Source organism: Sceloporus undulatus, chromosome 5 (genome assembly GCF_019175285.1).
Source record: "Sceloporus undulatus isolate JIND9_A2432 ecotype Alabama chromosome 5, SceUnd_v1.1, whole genome shotgun sequence".
Taxonomy (NCBI): domain Eukaryota; kingdom Metazoa; phylum Chordata; class Lepidosauria; order Squamata; family Phrynosomatidae; genus Sceloporus; species Sceloporus undulatus.
Genome location: NC_056526.1, coordinates 2570508 through 2589593, shown reverse-complemented (window position 1 = coordinate 2589593; position 19086 = coordinate 2570508). Strand labels below are relative to the sequence as shown.

The 19086-nt window shown below is 41.1% G+C and overlaps 1 long non-coding RNA gene across 1 annotated transcript in view; it reads left to right on the top strand.

Annotated features, from left to right (window-relative positions):
- The first annotated feature begins 15057 nt into the window (after positions 1-15057).
- Positions 15058-19086, top strand: part of LOC121930686 — a 5921-nt gene continuing 1892 nt past the window's right edge. Inside the window, exons 1-4 of the long non-coding RNA XR_006103993.1 lie at positions 15058-15119; positions 15204-15292; positions 16963-17109; positions 18294-18405. This is a non-coding gene — a long non-coding RNA (uncharacterized LOC121930686). The remainder of the gene's footprint in view (positions 15120-15203; positions 15293-16962; positions 17110-18293; positions 18406-19086) is intronic.

The window sequence follows — 19086 nt, the reverse complement described above, 5'->3', positions numbered from 1 at the left end:
GTCAGTATTCCCCTGTAACAAATTCTTTAATAGCAAAACTTTGCTTGCAACTTTAAATCAGGGTTCGGCAGCTATCAGGTTTGGGGGACGCCTAAAAAATAGCACAATTATATAGTCCCCAAATGCCCACCAATATCACTTAAGAAGGATGGGAGCTATTTTGCCTTGCCCTGGCCACTTGTTTTAAGCCCAAGAGAGTCTTTTTGTTTTGTTTTTGTTTTAAAGGAAAAGAAAAAGAAAGTAGTCCAGAAGAAAATTCAGAAGAAAATCAGAACCTTTTCTTTGGTCTGGAGCTGCAATGGCAGAAATAATCCAGTTTGACACCACTTTTAACTGTCATGGCTCAATGCTCTGGAATCCTGGGATTTGCAATTTTGTGAGCTATTTAGCCTTCTCTGTCAGAGAGCTCCTGTGCCACAGCTCTCTGAATTCTATAGGAAGGAGCCATGACAGTTAAAGTGGCGTCAAACTGGATTATTTCTGTAGTGGAGATGCAGCCTAGGCTTTTTCGGTCAGAGACATTAAGAAGTGAGATGGAGGATGTCTCACTTCTCTCTTCTTCAAAGTTTGTTGTATGGTCACCAAAACTATTCTTGTGATACATTGGTGTACAGAGACCCCGCATCCATTGTTGTGGTGGTGTACCTCCAAGTCATTTCTGACCTAAGGCGCATCAACATTGGTTCAGAGGAGGTTTGCCATTGCGATCCTCCAAGGCTGAGAAAGTGTAAATTGCCCAAAGTCACCCAGTGGGTTTCCATGGACTAGCAAATCTCCCTCCTCCAACCTCAGAGGTATAGCAATAGCAAATACATTTCTATACCACTGATCAGTCCTTAAGCAGTTTACAGTGTGTAAGCCAATTGCCCCCAACAAGCTGGATACTCATTTTAGCAACCTACAAAAAGATAGAAGGCTGAGTGGACCTTGGAGCCCTCCTCTAGGATCGAACTTACAACATTGCTGCTGCAGTACCAACATTTAACCACTGCATCACCAGGGCTCCTTTGAAGTGTTATTTTCATTAATGAAGTTGCATCGTCCCATATCTGTGATGGGATTTTAGGTACAAAAACCAACAAGATTAGGAAGTGGGGGGAAAAGGATTGGAAAGTTCTGGTTTTCTGACTCTCATAAGAGAGCAAAAAAAGACTGATAGAGGTTGGTCATTTTCTTGACAGGGCATCTCAGAGCATCGTGACATCTTGCAGAGAATATTCTTTATAACCCTAGTATGGAGGAAAGTAATGCTATACTTTGCAAATCTTGGAAAGGTCCCCCTTGGGCATGCCATGTATCCCACAGCATCAAGTTGATGAACTAGTGCAAAGAAGGATCCCTTGGAAATACTGATGTCTATCTCTTGTCCTCAAGGCTCATACGTAAATTTGATTCCATAAGGAAAATTATCCATGTTCCAGAAGGCATAAACATGTTGGGAATCAGCCAGCAACCTCCAGAGGCAACACAATGATTGCAAATTTATTATGGTGCTTTTTGATAGAGATAGCATGAACTTCCCATTTGTCCAAAATAAAAGCAATAGCTCTACCACCCCCACCCAACCAGTCTGCATGGAAAATTGCATTGAATTTGTACTGATTCCAGCAGAGCTCATGTTTTCACAGTAGTGCTTAGAAGGGAGATAAGGAGTGTCTATCCATTTGGAAATGTTTCCTGTATAGGTCATAAAATGCTTAACAATCTCCACCATAGTCATGGTGAGAGAAGTTGGGAATACCAGAATGATGGGCTGGCTGGAACGCTGTTTGTGTCCTAGACCTGTGTGAGTTCCCTTACCCATGTGGCTTTACTTTTTTGGCCATTGCCAAGGGTACTCATGCCTTATGAGGAGACTCTTGGGAGTTTATCGCATGCACAAATAAAGCGACTTACCCCTTCTGGGATACTTACAGGATGCAATTGGGAATTATCATACGAAAAATGCCACTGATGTTGCTGGCCAACTGCATCCCAGCTCCCAGATGCGCTCAGCCGGTTGATTTACAAATGCAGGAAGCTCCCATTTTTTGAAATGTGGTGGACTAAGAGCCGCTGGGAGCCGGGATGTAGTCTCCTGGTGGGTTTTTGTGCGATAATTCCCAATTGCATCCTGGCAGGGGCAAGTATCTTTATTTTTGCATGCAATAAACTCCTTAGGGAGCTGGGGACATTTAACATGGAGAAGAGAAGGTTAAGAGGTGATATATAGCCCTGTTTAAGTATTTGAAGGGATGTCACATTGAACAGGGTTTTGTGTATCATATCAGTGAATTTAAATTTATTAAAAGACTTTAACCTCTTTCTTACACTTTGCAGAATAATTCTTGGCAGGATCTTTTCATTCATTTCATATAAAGCCCTAAATGGCTTGGGCCCAGAGTACTTGGAGGACCGCCTCTCCCCATATAATCCGCCCCGCACTCTCAGGTCAGGCGGGAGACAACTTTTGAGAGTTCCTAAGGTGAGATACGCAGTGTCTGCGCATAGGGCTTTTTCTGTTTCGGCCCCGCGGACTTGGAACTCTCTCCCTGACGAGCTCCGCTTGGCCCCCTCCCTTGAGTCCTTTAAGAAAAATCTCAAGACTCACCTCTTCCGCCAAGCTTTCCCCCTCATGTCCTAATTGATATTCTCTCCTGCGTATCGTCTGAATTGTTGATTGGAATTGTTTATGGCTTTTTACTGGTTTTAATTATATGATTGAATGATGGATTTTAAATGATGTATTGTGATGTTTGAGATGACGTATTGTACTGTTTTAATATGGGGGATTGTCGTTGGTACATCTGTGTTTTTATTATGTTGTAAACCGCCGTGATCGAAGGAACGGCAGTATATAAATAAAGTTTCATTCATTCATTCATTCATTCATTCATTCATTCGGTCAAATGTTACAGTGCAGAGAAGTCAAAGCAACTTGTGAAGAAACTGTACATGACAAGCCTTGTCTGAGGTTGTTTTTTGATTTAGGACATAAAATTCAGTTTTGCAATAACCTGCACTAATATTTTAGTCTCCAAGGGGCAAAACAGACTGGCAAAATCCGCTGGCATTTATATGACACATGTCCTTATGTCTCCCCCATGCCAGCATCATGCTGCCTGCCCAACCAGAAGGCAGTCAGCATTATGACACTCCGGCAGCATGACGTTTATATGCCACATGCCACAACAGCGCTGAAAAGGCAGCACCGTGGCAAAAAGGGCAACTTTTTTCCACCCCAAAAAGGAGCAGCATTTGGTTGCTTCTTTTGGGCCAGAAAAACTCCGGATCAGGGCCATGAGGCGACATCAAGCCTAGAGACAAAATTGGGGTTAGGTCTGGAGGGGTTCCTTTTTCCACACAGCCTCTCAGTAATTCCACTCGATGCTTCTTTCCACTGTGCTTGAAATAGTGATGTAAATTTCTTCCTTTATTCTTCTTGTCAGTGAAGGGAGCAAGAATGTTATTCTGTCCTCACTCCACTGTAAAGAGCAAGATATTTCAAGTGGACCTTATGCCTCACAGTCTAAGGAGACAATCAGATGGGGGGAAGAAGCCAGGAGTAAAAGGAGTATTCCCGGCAAAGTCGCATGATCGCGCTGAAGATCTTCAGACACATTGCACTTAGGCAGGACTTAACTCATGAAGGTCCAGGAATCTCTAGCAACAAACCATTCCTGGGACTTCCCCATGAATGTGGTCAAAGGCTTTCACAGCCAGCATCCATAGTTTTTTGTGGGTTTTGGGGGCTATCTGGCTGTGTTCTAGAAGAGTTCATTCCTGATGTTTCGCTGGCATCTGGCCCACTTCCAAGAATCTGATGCCTTAAATAAAAAGCAACAGTCTAGGACAAGACCTGTCATGTACAGTTTTTGACAAGTTGCTTTGACTTCTTTGCATTTGTAATATGTGATATGAAATATATAATATGTAATATGAAATTCTAAAGATGCCAGCCACAGATGCTGGCAAAATGTCAGGAATGAACTCTTCACAAACATGGCCACATAGTCCAAAAAACCCACAAAATCTATCCCCGTGAATGGTTTGTTGCTGGAGCATTCCTGGATCTTCAAGGCTTAAATCTTGGATAAGCGCAATGGATCTGAAAACCTTCAGCATGATCATGCTACTTTGCCAGGAGTATACCTTTTTCTGATCCCTCCCCCCATCTGATAATCTCTCATGTTGACGCATTCCTGCGATTCACAAAGCTACGTGAGAAGACTTGTGCTGTCTAGCAAAGGATGCAAAAGAGGTTTGGATGAGTATCAGAGTCAAAAGAGACAAAACAGTCAGAACGAAAAGAAAAGGAGTGTGTAAAAGAGGGGACAAATCAGAGAGAAAGAAAAGGAGCACCATGGGAGAAGGAGCCAGTGTTTTCTAATACTTGTGATGCTGGATAGTTCTGCTGCTTTGGCTACTTTCTCCAGGAAATTAGTGGCCTAACTTTTTTTTAAGTCCTAAGACTTGCTTCTCTCCTGCGAGTCGTGGAGAAATTTCCTTTTGGAATAAAGTTTCTGAACAATGAGCACAACTTGCAGAGGTAATAATGGTTTGTGGGGCTTTGCAAGTCAGTGAACTGGAGGCCTTGGTACAAAAGGGGAACATTAATTTTGGGAGGCATTTTAAGGTTACATGGGTACATTAGTCCCAAACTTCAAGACATAATGGTACAATTCTAGATAGAACTGATAAAGACATTGTTGAAATCTTACTTTCTAGCCCAAAAGAAGAACTGTGTGAACAGTTTAACAGCCACAAAAAATGGAGGCAGAAAATGAGGCAGTTGAGTTGAAGCTACAGCACATGGTTTCCAGAATAGTTTCAGAGACAAGCTATAGAGGTCTAGTGGAAAAGCTGTGTAGCTTCCCATAATTGCAGCAAGGGGATTTCTCGAGTGTCTCAAAGCTACAAGACAAAAAATGGTCCCATTGTCCACAACATCCATTGGTGCTGAGAAAACTGAGATTTACCACTCGGTTTTACTTAGGCCCAGTAGAAATGAGTGTTTTGTGGCATACAGGTAGCAATTTTAGGGTTCGGAAGCATGCAGCAACCACACGCTCCCTAACCCTAATACATATGGGCAGTGCCATCTTGACACAGCACTGTCCATAAGGCGCACATACCCAAGGCGTGTCTTGTGCAACGCGTCCAAATTGCGCAGCGCACAAGACACGTCATTGCAACACCCCAGGGCGCAACTTGAGCAGAGCCATTGAGTTCCTTGGATCTATCCAGTTGTTGACTTACCTTTCAACAACCGATTGAATGGATCTACTCTAGGTAGGACTAACCAGTAGGATTGCATTGTATTCAATGAATTCACTGGAAGTACAGAAACAGCCCCAGTGCTTTGTTTTCCATTGTTCAAGGAGATAAGAAGCAGAGTTATTGGCAGGTGCCCACTTCATGGCGTGATGTCTTCAACAGAAAGGTGGAACAGCACAGCCATCATGGGACTATGTGAATGTAGATATACATGATGCAGGGATGATGTAGGATATGGACCGAGTTAGTGAGGTCCCCATCTATGTGCAGCAGTCTCAACTCCATCGTCCTCCTGGGCCACTGCTCACTTGATCATCTTCCCACTGAAGGTATCTTTTGGTGTGCTTTTTGGTTGAGCAGCTCTTTCTGATGACTGTGCTACATCTCTCTGCGCCACTCCCACCACCAGTGGCCATCTATAAATGGCCATGCCAAGGTAGAGTACTTCTGAGAAGGAACTCATATTGCTGTTTCTCCAAGACCAAGGCAAACAGATAGACAGACTGGTGAGTAGCTTATGTGTCCCAGCTTTCACCAAATTCTTCTGAGAACTCCCTCCCCACAAAATAGCAGTGATCATCTTTCTCATCTTCCTCCTTCTTCTTGGATTAAACAAGGAAAGCTAGCTCTTTATCAGGAGGCAGAATCTGAAAGGTATTGATTTTTTGGTGCTATCTGCTTTTGTTTTGGGGATTAATGTCTCTTTTACATTTGGCACAATATTGTATCTTTAGACATGCGTGCAAAGTAAAACTGATACACTAGAGTTAAAACATGAAAAGGCCAACTTTAAAATAAAATTAAAGAATCAGTTATGGTATTTATATTAAAACATACAATTATAAGGTTGAGTCTTCCTTATCCAGATTTCAAAAATCCAAAATACTTCAAAAACCCCAAAACATTTCTCATGGAAGCTGAGACAGTGACATTTGCATGTTGACATTTCAATGGGCACAAACTTTGTTTCATGCACAAGGTTATTTTAAAATATTGTATAAAGTTACCTTCAGATTATGTGTATAAGGGGCATATGAAACATAAATGGTTTTTGTGTTTAGACTTGGGTCTCATCTCCTAGATATCTCATTATGCATGTATATGAAAACACAGGTATTCCTAAATCCAAATAAAAGAAAATTAAAATAAAATAAAATAAAATAAATCCAAAATCCCAAACATTTCTGGTTTCAAGCATTTCAGATAAGGGGGACTCAACCTATAGTTCATTTTATATATATATGCGCCTGGCAATGGAAGGTGGGGGTATAGAGCCATTGTAGATTGTAGGTTCTTATGAATGGAGCTCCAGAGCTTAGGAGGAGCTACCAAGAAGGTCCTACCACAAATTCCCATCAAGTGTACTTGCCAAAGTGGTCAATGGAGACACATATGGAGAGAGGCAATGTCTCAGATAGCTTGAATCTAACCAGTGATTCCCAGACATTGGTCCTCCTGATGTTTTGGACTTCAGCACCAAGAAATCCTGACTGTCAGCCCATCTGGCCCAAAACATCCAGAGGACCAAAATTTGGGAACCACTGACCTAATCCATATACGTAGAGCTTTATAGGCCATAATTATCCTGCCTAATTGAGCCTGGAAACAAATTGGTTGCCAATGGAGATGTTCTGGCCAGGGAGTTTTAAGGTCCCTTCCACACTAAACTTGTCCCTCCACATTCGCTAGGCTCAGGGGCAAAAGACCCCCATGAATATGGAAAAACCACAAATGACCAAAAACACCATGTTTTTATCTGAGAGGAAACCTCTCTAGGAATCTCTTGGTCCTCCAGTGCAACTCCTCTGTGGTCAACATCTGCCAGACATTGACCATAGAATTACGCTGGAGGAGCTACAAATGCTTAGTAGAGTATTCTCTCTAGGAATCTCTAGGTCTGTCAGTGCAATTTTTAGTTAAAGTTGGTCATAGAGTTGCACAGGAGGACCTAGATATTGCTAGAGAGAACATATTAATCAAATCCGTGAATAATCAAATCTGCAAATATCCAATTGACAAGTATGGAGGGATGAGTGTACAAAGACATTTCCAAAAAAACACTGGCCTCTATATGTATGAAATTTGGTATAAATCTGCCCTGCAGAACAGGCTTCTCTGGCAGCAAGTTTCTGCCAAAATATAAACCAAATCAAAAGCATTTGTTAATTAATTCCATGTGAATATTAAGTCAATATTTTATTATGGTCATAGACTAGTATATAAACATCAATAACAAATATGGTTCCTGTCCGAAATGACTCCCCCAGTTGGGTATGAATAGGGTCAGAGAGTATAATCCAGGCGGCAGGGGCTACAAGTGGCATTACAAGTTGAACATGAGTCAACAGTGCGATGCAGCAGCTAAAATGGCCAATGAAATGTTAGGCTGCATCAATAGAAGTATACTGTCTAGATCAAGAGAAGTAATAGTGCCACTCTATTCTGCTCTGGTCAGGCCCCACCTGGAATATTGTGTCCAGTTCTGGGCACCACAATTTTAAAAGGATGTTGAGAAACTGGAGCGTGTCCAAAGGAGAGCGACTAAAGGGTCTGGAAGCCATGCCCTATGAGGAACGACTTAAGGAGCTGAGGGTATTTAGCCTGGAGAAAAGAAGGTTAAGCGGTGATATGATAGCCCTGTTTAAATACTTGAAGGGATGTCATATTAAGGAGGGAGCAAGCTTGTTTTCTGCTGCTCCAGAGAACAGGACCTGGAACAATGGATGCAAGCTCCAGGAAAAGAGATCCCACCTCAACATTAGGAAGAACGTCCTGACAGTCAGGGCTGTTCGAGAATGGAACAAACTCCAAAAGTCTCCTTCCTTTGTGGTCTTTAAGCAGACACTGGATGGCCATCTGTCTCAGGGATGCTTTGATTGGGATTTCCTGCATGGCAAAATGGGGTTGGACTGGAGGGCCCTTGGGATCTCCTCCAACTCTACGATTCTATGATTCTATGATTACCAGGCCCCAAAGCGGAGGCTCAAGTTCCTCATCTGTGAACAAGGATGTTTTCAAGAAGAGCTGAGGAAAGCACAGAGAAAACTCCTGAAAATTTCACAGAATAAAAAAATTGTATTTCATCACCTTCCAAATAACGTTAATAAGCAAAGAGGCATCCAAAGGGACACACCACATCAAAGCCAAAGCTGGTTGACTAATAATGTTGGCATGCTAGTCAGGATTAACAGCATTTTGGCCATATTCTATGGGAGCATCTATCCTACCTTCTACAGAAACCCTCTTTGCTTTGTTTTCTCTTCTCAGGTACAGATGGCGGCAGCATCCCAGATTTATTTCACCCTTTTGGGACTCCTGTTTATCTCCTTCTTCTCACAAGGTACGATCAAGCCTTCTCAATCTCTAGTTGAAACCAGCCCACTTAAGTCTTAGTTGAAATAAGATGGCTTTTTGGAGATTTGGAAACATTAAGTCTTGGACTACTATTTCCAGAATGCTGCCTTGGAAGTTCTTGGAAGTCCAGAAAGTAACTTTCCCAAGCTCTGTGTTAGTTGGTCAACCAGTAGAGACTGAAGGCTTTCATGGCCAGCATCCATAGTTTTTTGCGGTTCTTTTGGGTTATGTGGCCATGTTCTAGAAGAGTTTAACACTGATGCTTCACCTCTGAAGATGCCAGCCACAGATGCTGGCAAAATGTCGAGAATAAACTCTTCTAGAACACAGCCCCATAGCCTGAAACACCCACAAAAAACAAGCTGTAGAGAGCTTGCAATGATGATCTAGCTCTCAAGTTATCTGTGTTTTGCCTCTCTGGGTCCATAGTCTTAAATCTAATTAATAATCGCAGTTTGAACAGATCCATTGCATCCAAGACTGAATGGGAAATCAACACTTATGCAGATTGCATTGTTTCAATAAATCTACTCTAGTTGGGAAGGGAAATTAGAGTTAAGTCATCAATGCTTGGCTGCAAGTGTCTAGTGGACAAAATGTTCGTTTTCATGGAATTTGCACTAGAGAATGTGAAGTCAAAGGCTTTCATGCTCAGCATCCATAGTTTTTAGTGGGGTTTTTGGGCTATGTAGCTGTGTCCTGGAAGAGTTTATTCCTCATAGCCCCCAAAACCCACTGAAAAACAACACCAGAGAAATTTACCATCAGTTCTGCTCTGAAAACTCTGTAACTAGTGAATTATTTCTGTCCATAAATAACTGCTCTTTTGTGAATTTTGATCCCAAGTGATCTGAAAACGAAAGTCACCAGCATCTCTTGGCATCATATTTGGCTATGGAAACCAAATATCGGTGGACTCATTTGATCGCTTTTCCACACTAACACAGCAACAACCAAAGCTTTTATTGTAGTCAACAGACCATTAAGCAACACCTTAATGTATAATGTTTTTATTAATTATCTTTATTTGATTTCTTGTGTATATACAAAAAAAAAAAAAAAAAAAAAGAAAAGAAAAAAGAAAAGAAAAGAAAGCCGAAGAAAAGAAAGAAACTACCATAGAGCTTTTAGATAGTTATTAAAGTGAAGAAGCAAGTAAGTATTCCACAGTAAATAAAGTGTCTACAATATTTTCCACTGAGTTTGACTACAACTTAGTCACTTTTTCCTTAGTGTTTCCGCTTATATCGACATTGGCTGTAATTGGAAGTTTGTTTGTTTTCCCCCCCTGTTCTTTCCATTTTAAATTCTGTTAGTCTCCTTTGTCCTTAACACCACCTCTCTATCACTTTCCCCCATTTCTTTTCGTAATCTTGCTTTGTTTCCCCTGCAATATACATCGACATTTTATCCATCTCCTTAAATTCCAATACTTTTATTTTCCATTCTGTTAGTTCTGGAGTCCTTTTTTGTTTCCAGTGTCTGGCATAAACCATGCGTGCAGCCGTTATTAGATACAATATCATACTGGTTTGTGTTTTATCTAATTTTTTCTGCGGTATATTTATCATATTAAGTAAAAATATTTCTGGGGATAAAGGTATTTTTATTTCCATTATTTCTTGTAATTCTTTATGTATTTGCTTCCAAAAAATTTTTATTTCTTCACACTGCCACCATACATGATACATTGTTCCCCACTGCACTTCCAACATTTTCCGTCTATATTTTTTTTCATTTTTGCCAGTCTCGAGGGAGTCAGGTACCATCTGTATATAATTTTATAATAATTTTCTTTCAAAGTATTTCCTTTTGTAAATTTTTGAGTATTCTTCCAGGATCTTTCCCATATTTCTAAAGGAATTGTTTTCCCTATGTTTTCCATCCAGTTAACCATAGAAACCTTAATCGTTTCTTCTTCCTGATCTAATTCTAGCAACATTTTATAGATTTTTCTAATTATGCCTTTTTCCTTGCCCATTATGATTTTGTCAAATTCTGTTTTCTCCATTTCTATACCCTTCTCTTTTATATCTTTCTTTATTTCTGTTTTTAGTTGTTCATATTTTAACCAATTAAACTTTTTCCCTTCTCTTTCTAGATCTTCCTTATTTTTTATTTCTGTCTTTCCATTTATATTTACCACACAATCTTCATGTTTTATCCATTTATGATTCACGTGGTATTCTCCTTTATGAAAGGCCTCTTGTGGCGAGGACCATTTTGGGAATTTAGTATAAAGGAAATTCTTATATTTTTTCCAAATTTTAAGTATTCCCTTACTGATACTATGTGTATTAAATCTCGCATCTTTGTGGTCGTATATTAGAAAGGCGTGCCAACCTGCAGTCAAACCCACTGCTTCTATTTCTAGTTGTTTCTTATTTTCTAGAAGTATCCATTCTTTGGCCCATATAAGTGCACAGGCGTCGTGGTATAACTCAAGGTTAGGTAGGCCTAAACCACCTTTTTCCTTTCTACCATGCAAAACCTTTAATTTCACTCTGGGTTTCCTTCCTCGCCATATAAACCTTGATATATCTTTATTCCATTGTATGAAGGGATGTTTATTTTCTAAGATTGGAAGTGTTTGAAACAAGAATAACATTTTAGGTAGGACCTGCATTTGTATTGTTGCTATCCTTCCCATGAGTGAGAGGCACTTATTGGACCAGTTATCTAACTCTTCTTTTATTTTTTTCCACATACTTTCGTAATTATTTTTATAAAGTTCCTTATTATTGTTAGTTATTATTATCCCCAAGTATTTAGTTCTATCGATTAATTTAAATTCAGATTCCTTTTTTAATTTTACTAATTCTTTTAAATTTAAGTTTTTAGTTATTATTCCACTTTTACCTTTGTTTATTTTAACCCCTGCTATGTTACCAAAATTTACCAGGATATTTTCCACTCTTTTTATGCTCTTTACCGGATCATCAAGAAATATTACTACATCATCTGCGTTTGCACGTAGATGATATTGAAAATTCTCTGTTTTCGGAACCTTGATCTTTTTTTCCATTTTTAACTTCTTGCAAAGTGTTTCCATTATCATGATAAATAATAATGGAGAAAGTGGACATCCCTGTCGGGTCCCTTTAGATATTATACACCTATTTGTTTTTTCTCCGTTAACTATTATTTGAGTTTCTTGATTTCTGTAAATTTTTTGTATCCCTTGTAGAATTTTCCCTTGTATTCCACATTCTTCCATTAGTGTCATTAGGAAATCCCAATTTACATTGTCGAATGCCTTTTCTAGGTCCAAAAAGAGTAAACCCAATTTTAAGTCCTTATGATTATTATAATATTCAATTATGTCCACAACCGTGCGTATGTTGTTTCTTAGGTATCTCCCTGGAAGAAAACCTGTTTGCTCTTCCGAGATCCATTCTCTTAGAAATTTTTTTAATCTCTCTGCTAGTATAAACGCATATATCTTATAATCGATATTCAGGAGTGTGATTGGACGATAATTTGCTATATCCTCAGGGTTTTTTCCTTCTTTGGGGATCAACACCGTTAATGATTGTTTCCAAGTTTCGGGTATATCCCCTATATCGATTTGTTTTATGGTTCTATGCAACCACGGGGAGATCTCAGCTTTAAATGTTTTATAATATTTTGCCGTGAACCCGTCTGGGCCTGGCGCTTTATCAACTTTAAGCCTCTCAATTGCTATTTCAACCTCGGACAAAGATATGGGTGAGTTTAAATTTTCCAATTGGTGTTTAGATATTTTTTGGAGATGGCATTCTTTAATATATTCCCTTTTTTTTCCTTTCTCATTTTCATCCTCCTTAACTTTGTTAAACAAATTTTTGTAATATTGTTCCGTAATCCTAATTAAGTCTTTCCTAATTAAGACTTAATTAGGACCTTAATGTATAATGGAACACAATTAAAAGACATTCATATTAAATACACTTACTAGCCTACAGTTTCTAATGCAAATGTTATCGTTGTGTGCCTTCAAGTCGTCTCTGACCTATGAAGACCCTATCATAGGGTTTTCTTGGCAAGATTTGTTCGGAGGAGGTTTGCCATTGCCTTCCCCTGAGGCTGAGAAAGTGGGATTTTAAAAAAAGCATTCTATACCTAAAACAGGTCCACCTTCAATAACGTTCTTCAAATGTGTGTTAAAAGCTGGAGTCAGTTCATGGGATGCCACCAATCACCATTGCTTTTACCTCAAAGGTTTTTCCGTGGCCAAAGAGGTGTCTTCATCATTGAAAACCTAGTGTATATATATATATATATATATATATATATATAGGCGTTGGACCTGGGGATGCTCTATCTGGAGACCTTCCATTGAGCATGGGGTTGGACTTGCTGGCCCATGTGAGTCTTTGACTAGGACACTAGAGACCAGGGTTTGAATCCCAGATTGGCCATGGAAACTCCCTGAGTGACCTTGGACAAGTCACACACTCTGGTGAATTCTGGCTTCTTAGCTTAGAATCATAGAATCCTAGAGTTGGAAGAGACCCCAAGGACCATCCAGTCCAACCCCATTTGCCATGCAGGAACTCTCAATCAAAGCACCCTTGAGAGATGGACATCCAGCCTCTGTTTCAAGACCTCCAAAGACGGAGACTCCACCACAGTCTCTGAGTGAGAACCTTCCACTATTGAAAAGCTCTTACAGTCAGGAAGTTCCTCCTAATGTTGAGCTGGAATCTCTTTTCCTGGAGCTTGCATCCATTGCTCTGGGCCCTGTTCTCTGGAGCAGCAGGAAACAAGCTGGCTCCCTCCTCAATGTGACATCCCTTCAAAGACTAAAACAGGGCTGTTATATCACCTCGTAACCTTCTCTTTTCCAGGCTAAACATGCCCAGCTCCTTAAGCTTAGTGGCTCAATTGCATCCCCATTCCCCCTGAGGTATTCTCCTACAGTTCTTCAGCAGTTTTGGGTTTCTTAGCATTTCCTCCATCTCCTGTCCCTCCATAGACTACCCACGCCGAGGCCAGAATCCTGTCCGTGTCCGATGTAAGTTCCCTTGCACAAGCAGATGTACCTTCCTGGATCACTGTACAACTGATGTATTTGGATCCTGACTGCATAAGCAGAGCTCCACAAGTGTAGCCCTTCGACATAGGCCTCAGTCCTCATCTTACTCCTGACTAGCTTAGCACCAGTCAAAAGGAGATACCTACATTTAATTCCCCATTCAGCAATTGATTCAATAGGTCTACTCTAGCTAAGGCTGCATCAACAGGGCAGAATTAACACAGCTTGATGCTACTTTAACTGCCATGGCTCCATCTAGGGAATCCTGGGATTTGTAGTTTGTTGTGGCATCAGGAGTTAAAGTGGTGTCAAAATGCATTGATTCTGCAGTGTCAATGCAGCCTGAGACTAACCAACAGGAATTCAGTCCTGCAGTTGTGCTTTTTTAGACAGTGGTTAATTCTTCCCCAGTGACTTCAATATACTCCTTGAGTCCCTGGGATTGCAAAACACATCTACTGGGCATCATTCCCTATTGCATAATGGAGCAAGAAGCAAGCACATTTGGCACATGCACCATCGGGATTCAGCATTAGGCAAGACTGATATACCGCAACTACTGTGTAACTACAGTACTTGAGTGTATGTTTAGATTATGCCAGCACCAACTCAACTCTTGGCAATGTGATATCCCTAGTCTCTTCACCGATGAAATGAAAAACTTCTGAAGCAGCTCAGTTTGCCCCAATCCCGATCTCCAAGAGAGTAAAGCTTCATTGGGAAGCTAAGGCTAGTCATGTACATTTATCTCTTTATTCTTCCCATCCCTGAAGCGTGGTGGGAAATATTGTTATTATTCATCTTGCACCGCTGTGGAAAATGAGAAAGTTCAACTTGGGTGCCCTTCGGAGACAAGTGAACCATTCCTGACAAATTCCCAAAGAACAAGGACTATAAAACACTCAGCTGGCTTTCCCTGCCTAACTCTTCTTGCAGTTAGTGGTGTGAACCATTAAACTCCCATTTGCAGTGTCTAGCAAGGAAGGAGGCCCTGTGTTTCTTTTGAGAATGGAATTACCTCTTCCTTCAAATTGCCTTGACTGAGATTCATACAATTACAATGAATGTCTGGGACACTGTCAATTTTATTCCGTAAGCAAAATTTATTTATTTATTTAAAATCACGACATCAAACTTCTCAATGAAGTGTTGCTTCATTTGCAAATGAAGAGTCTGTAAATTCTTGCACCTCAGTTAAGGAGGTGCAACATTAAAGAGCTTGTAAATACTTGAGCTAAACATCGAGAAAAACAAAAATCCCATAGGTTTAATGAAAAGCCAAAAGATTTCACCACATTCCTAGATAGGGCAGAGTAGCAGAATGTGTTGATTCTGCAGAAGAGGAAGCAGGTCCAAGGGGCAGATAGGGCATCAGTTGCACAAGGTCAGTATTAGTGCCGCTGTGGTAAAACTGTGTGAATGTACATTTGCACACAAGAGCATGAGATAGGATCTTGGCCCTAGCCTGATCCCTTTGTCCTGACAGAGAGTGGTGAGCGCCCTTGGTTAATTTGAATTTTGACTTGATTGTTCTTCACCAGCCAAGTAACGGACAGCCTTTTTCTCCTTCCTACAGCCTCCTCTCAATGTCCCCGTGACTGGTTTAACCATCAACAGAATTGCTATTACTTCTCCAGAACCCCCAGGAATTGGTATGATGCAGAGGTAAGGAGGGACTCTTGGGTCATCTGGATGCCACATTCTTAATAATGCAATGATTTATTTGGACAAAATGGCAAACCACTTTCTCCCTTCCTTTGGATCAATGATTCCCAAAGTGGGCAGTATGTCCCACCCCTGGGGGGGGCGGTGGAAAAATCCAGGGGTGGTAAGGGGAAAGGGCGGCCATGCGGGGCCTTCAGTCAAAGTATTGGTGTGCAAGATAGACAAGGGGAGCCAGTGACCGTTAGCCTGGAGAAGGGAAGCTTAAGAGGTGATATGAAAGCCCTGTTTAAATATTTGAAGGGGTGTCATATTAAGGATGAAGCAAGCTTGCTTTCTGCTGCTCCAGAGACTAGGACCTGGAACAACGGATGCAAGCTCCAGGAAAAGAGATTCCACCTCAACACTAGGCAGCAAAAAGGAGGGAGATAATCACACAGGGACAGGATGGGGATAGGATCGTAGGGATGGGGTCGCTCCCCTGCCCTTATCCTGTCTGTGACCCAAGTGAAAGTGATAGTGCAAATCACTTGTAGCATAAATAAATAAATAAATAAATAATCTTCACCCAGCACAAGACTTTGGATATAGTATACTTCTAGAAAAAGCATGGTCTAGGACAAATAGGTTTACTGCCTCGCAAGATCTGAAAGAAAAATATTTTAAGATTGTGAATAGATGGTACCTTTCACCTTGGGTCATCAACAAACATTTATAAAAAAGGAAACAAAACGTGCTGGAGATATGTGAAAGGAGATGGTCCCCTATATCATAGGTAATGGACATGCTCAAAGGTTAATGGCAGAATGAGGCTGGACTGGATGGCCCTTGGGATCCCTTCTCAGCCCACTTTCATGGGTAGACTAGGACTGCGCAACTGGGGGCTGCAATTTTCCATCCCTGAATTCATCTGTGGACTGGCTCCCCTCAAAGCAACAAAACAACTCATTTTCTCTCTGTTTCCTTTCCAAAATGATGACTGGATGCGCAGCCAAGTCACGTCCTCTCACCATTTTGGAAACAGAGTAAGAAGATATGGCTCACAGACTACCCTTTCTCCATCATCATTCCAGCTAGATTCAGCCACCATTTCTTTCACTGGCAGGCAAAAACCTTTCTTTTCCAATAGGCTTTAAATACATACTTGAGCCCAGGGAGGCTTTACTGGAGTATTGGCTTTCTAATATTTGGATACTTTTCACATAGTATGTTTCAGGATTTTACCATTTCTTACTTGTTATATTATGTGGTGTTTTAATTCTGTTGTAAAATCGGACTGTTTTATTGTTGGTTTCCATTTATCTATTCTTTATTGTCAGTTGGGCAAGTTTTTAATTGTACTGTGTTTTTAGACTCTGAGCCGCTTTGAGTCCCAATTCTGGGAGAAGAACAGGATACAAATTAATATAATAATAATAATAATAATAAGAAGAAGAAGAAGAAGAAGAAGAAGGCACTGTATAATTTCATTTATTAGCAACCTATGTCATTCATCTGCAGAGTGCAAATAGACAATATAGGTGATAAAACTGCACTGTGTTTGCATATTGTTATTGGTTTTAGACATCTTTTGTGAGCTGCCTTGTGTCCAGTTTGGGAGAAAGATGGCATATAAATAAATTAAATAAAATGCAAGCTTTCACCTCCAAACTCTTCCGCTCTACCTCTTGCAGACAACCTGCAAATCATTGGGAAGGGATTCCCATCTTGCCTCCATCCTAAATGATCTTGAGATGCGGGCTATTTCTTCCACCCTTACAATACGCTATGGTGAAATCTATCAAGTTTGGATTGGGTTGTACAGCAGCACTAAGGGCAAGGTGAGTGGTAGCCGGAGACAGAGAGGCTCCAGGGAGTTCACTTTTGGTCACACCAGACTTCTGTGCTCCGCATTTCCTATCCTGTTCCCGAAAAACTTTCTTTTCAACATTTTCCTACAGAGGGTTCTATTTCTCAGGCAGGTTCCTCGGATGATGTGAAGAAGATTGGCCATTTTCTGCATCCCCATCTGAACCTGCATCTGCATTGGAGAATTAATGCCGTTTGACACCACTTTCACTGCCGTGGCTCCATGCGATGGAAGTCTTGGATTTGGTGTTTTGTGAGATATTCAGCCTCCTCTGCCAGGGAGCCCTGGTGTTACAACAAACTACAGTTCGCAGGATTTTGTAGGATGGAGCCATGACAGTTAAAGCGGTGTCAAGCTGCACTAACTCTGTTATGTGGCAGTCGCCTATATGTCAAAATCGAGGTGCAAACGGTATAGATGCATGTAAATAGAATGCAGCAAGCCCAGGGGGGTCTTTGGGATAAATCACCCACATCAACAAGGCTTATTTTCTTGAATATCTGTTACTGTTCTGAAGGGCTCTTTGGTCTCTGGTTTTTTCCAAGATTACGGATGGAGATGGGCCTCAGCTGCCACAGCGGCAGCCCTAAAAGGCCAATGCAATTTTAGGCTGCATCAATAAAAGTATAGTGTCTAGTTCAAGAGAAGTAATAGTGCCACTCTATTCTGCTCTGGTCAGGCCCCACCTGGAATATTGTGTCCAGTTCTGGGCACCAAAATTTAAAAAGGTTGTTGAGAAACTGGAGCCATGTGTCCAAAGGAGGGCGACTAAAATGGTGAAAGGTCTGGAAACCTTGCCCTATGAGGAACGACTCAGGGAGCTGGGGATGTTTACCCTGGAGAAGATAAGGTTAAGAGGTGATATGATAGCCTTGTTTAAATATTTGAAAGGATGTCATATTGAGGAGGGAGCAAGCTTGTTTTCTGCTGCTCCAGAGAACAGGACCCAATGGAGCAATGGATGCAAGCTACAGGAAAAGAGATTCCACCTCAACATTCCTGACAGTAAGGGCTGTTCGCCAGTGGAACACACTCTTTCCTCAGAGTGTAGTGGAGTCTCCTTCCTTGGAAGTCTTTAAACAGAGGCTAGATGGCCCGTGCGGTCTCTTCCAACTCTACAATTCTATGATTCTATGATTCTATGATTTTATACAGTACCGAATATGGCAATGGACAGACAATGCTGCCGTTGACTACACACCTTGGGCACCCAACCAGCCTTCCAACTGTGGAAAAAAGCAGAACTGTGTTGAGCTGTATATGAAAGGTGAGTAGTGCTAACATGTATTTAGAAACTGTGCTCAAGAGGCAAAGTGTTAAGGCAGGATTGACAACTGTAAAAGGCTACAAGTTCTCATCCAAGGAGGCCTGACTCATCTGTTGGGGGGCTTTGATGGTGTCTTCTTGCACGGCAGAAGGGGCTTTGACTGCATGATCCTTGAGGTCTCCTACAACTCTATGATCCTATGATGTCCACAGGTTCTGTATCCAAGGGGTCAACCACCCACAGCTTGAAAATATTCCAAACATTTTTTTTAAAAAACCCTTCCTTTTGCCATTTTTTATAATAAGGGACACCATTTTACTATGCCCTTGTATTTAAATACACAGGGGTGGTGGTGTGGTGGACAGGAACATAATCCCAGTGGATACCAAAGGCCTACCATAATACAGTGCACCCGCTCCATACGCAGGTGCACCATAAGTGGCTTCCTGTATACACGGAAGCCGCATCACCACTAAATGAATGTGTGTATGTGCACAGCATGTAAACATCATGTCACCACAATCATGAGCCCCATTATATTGAATGGGGCTCGAGCTTACGCAGGATTTGCCTTACGCAGGGGGGTCCAGAACGGATCCTCCGCATAACGCAAGGCTCCACTGTAATAATAATGATGATGATGATGATGATGATGATGATGATGATGATGATGATGATGAT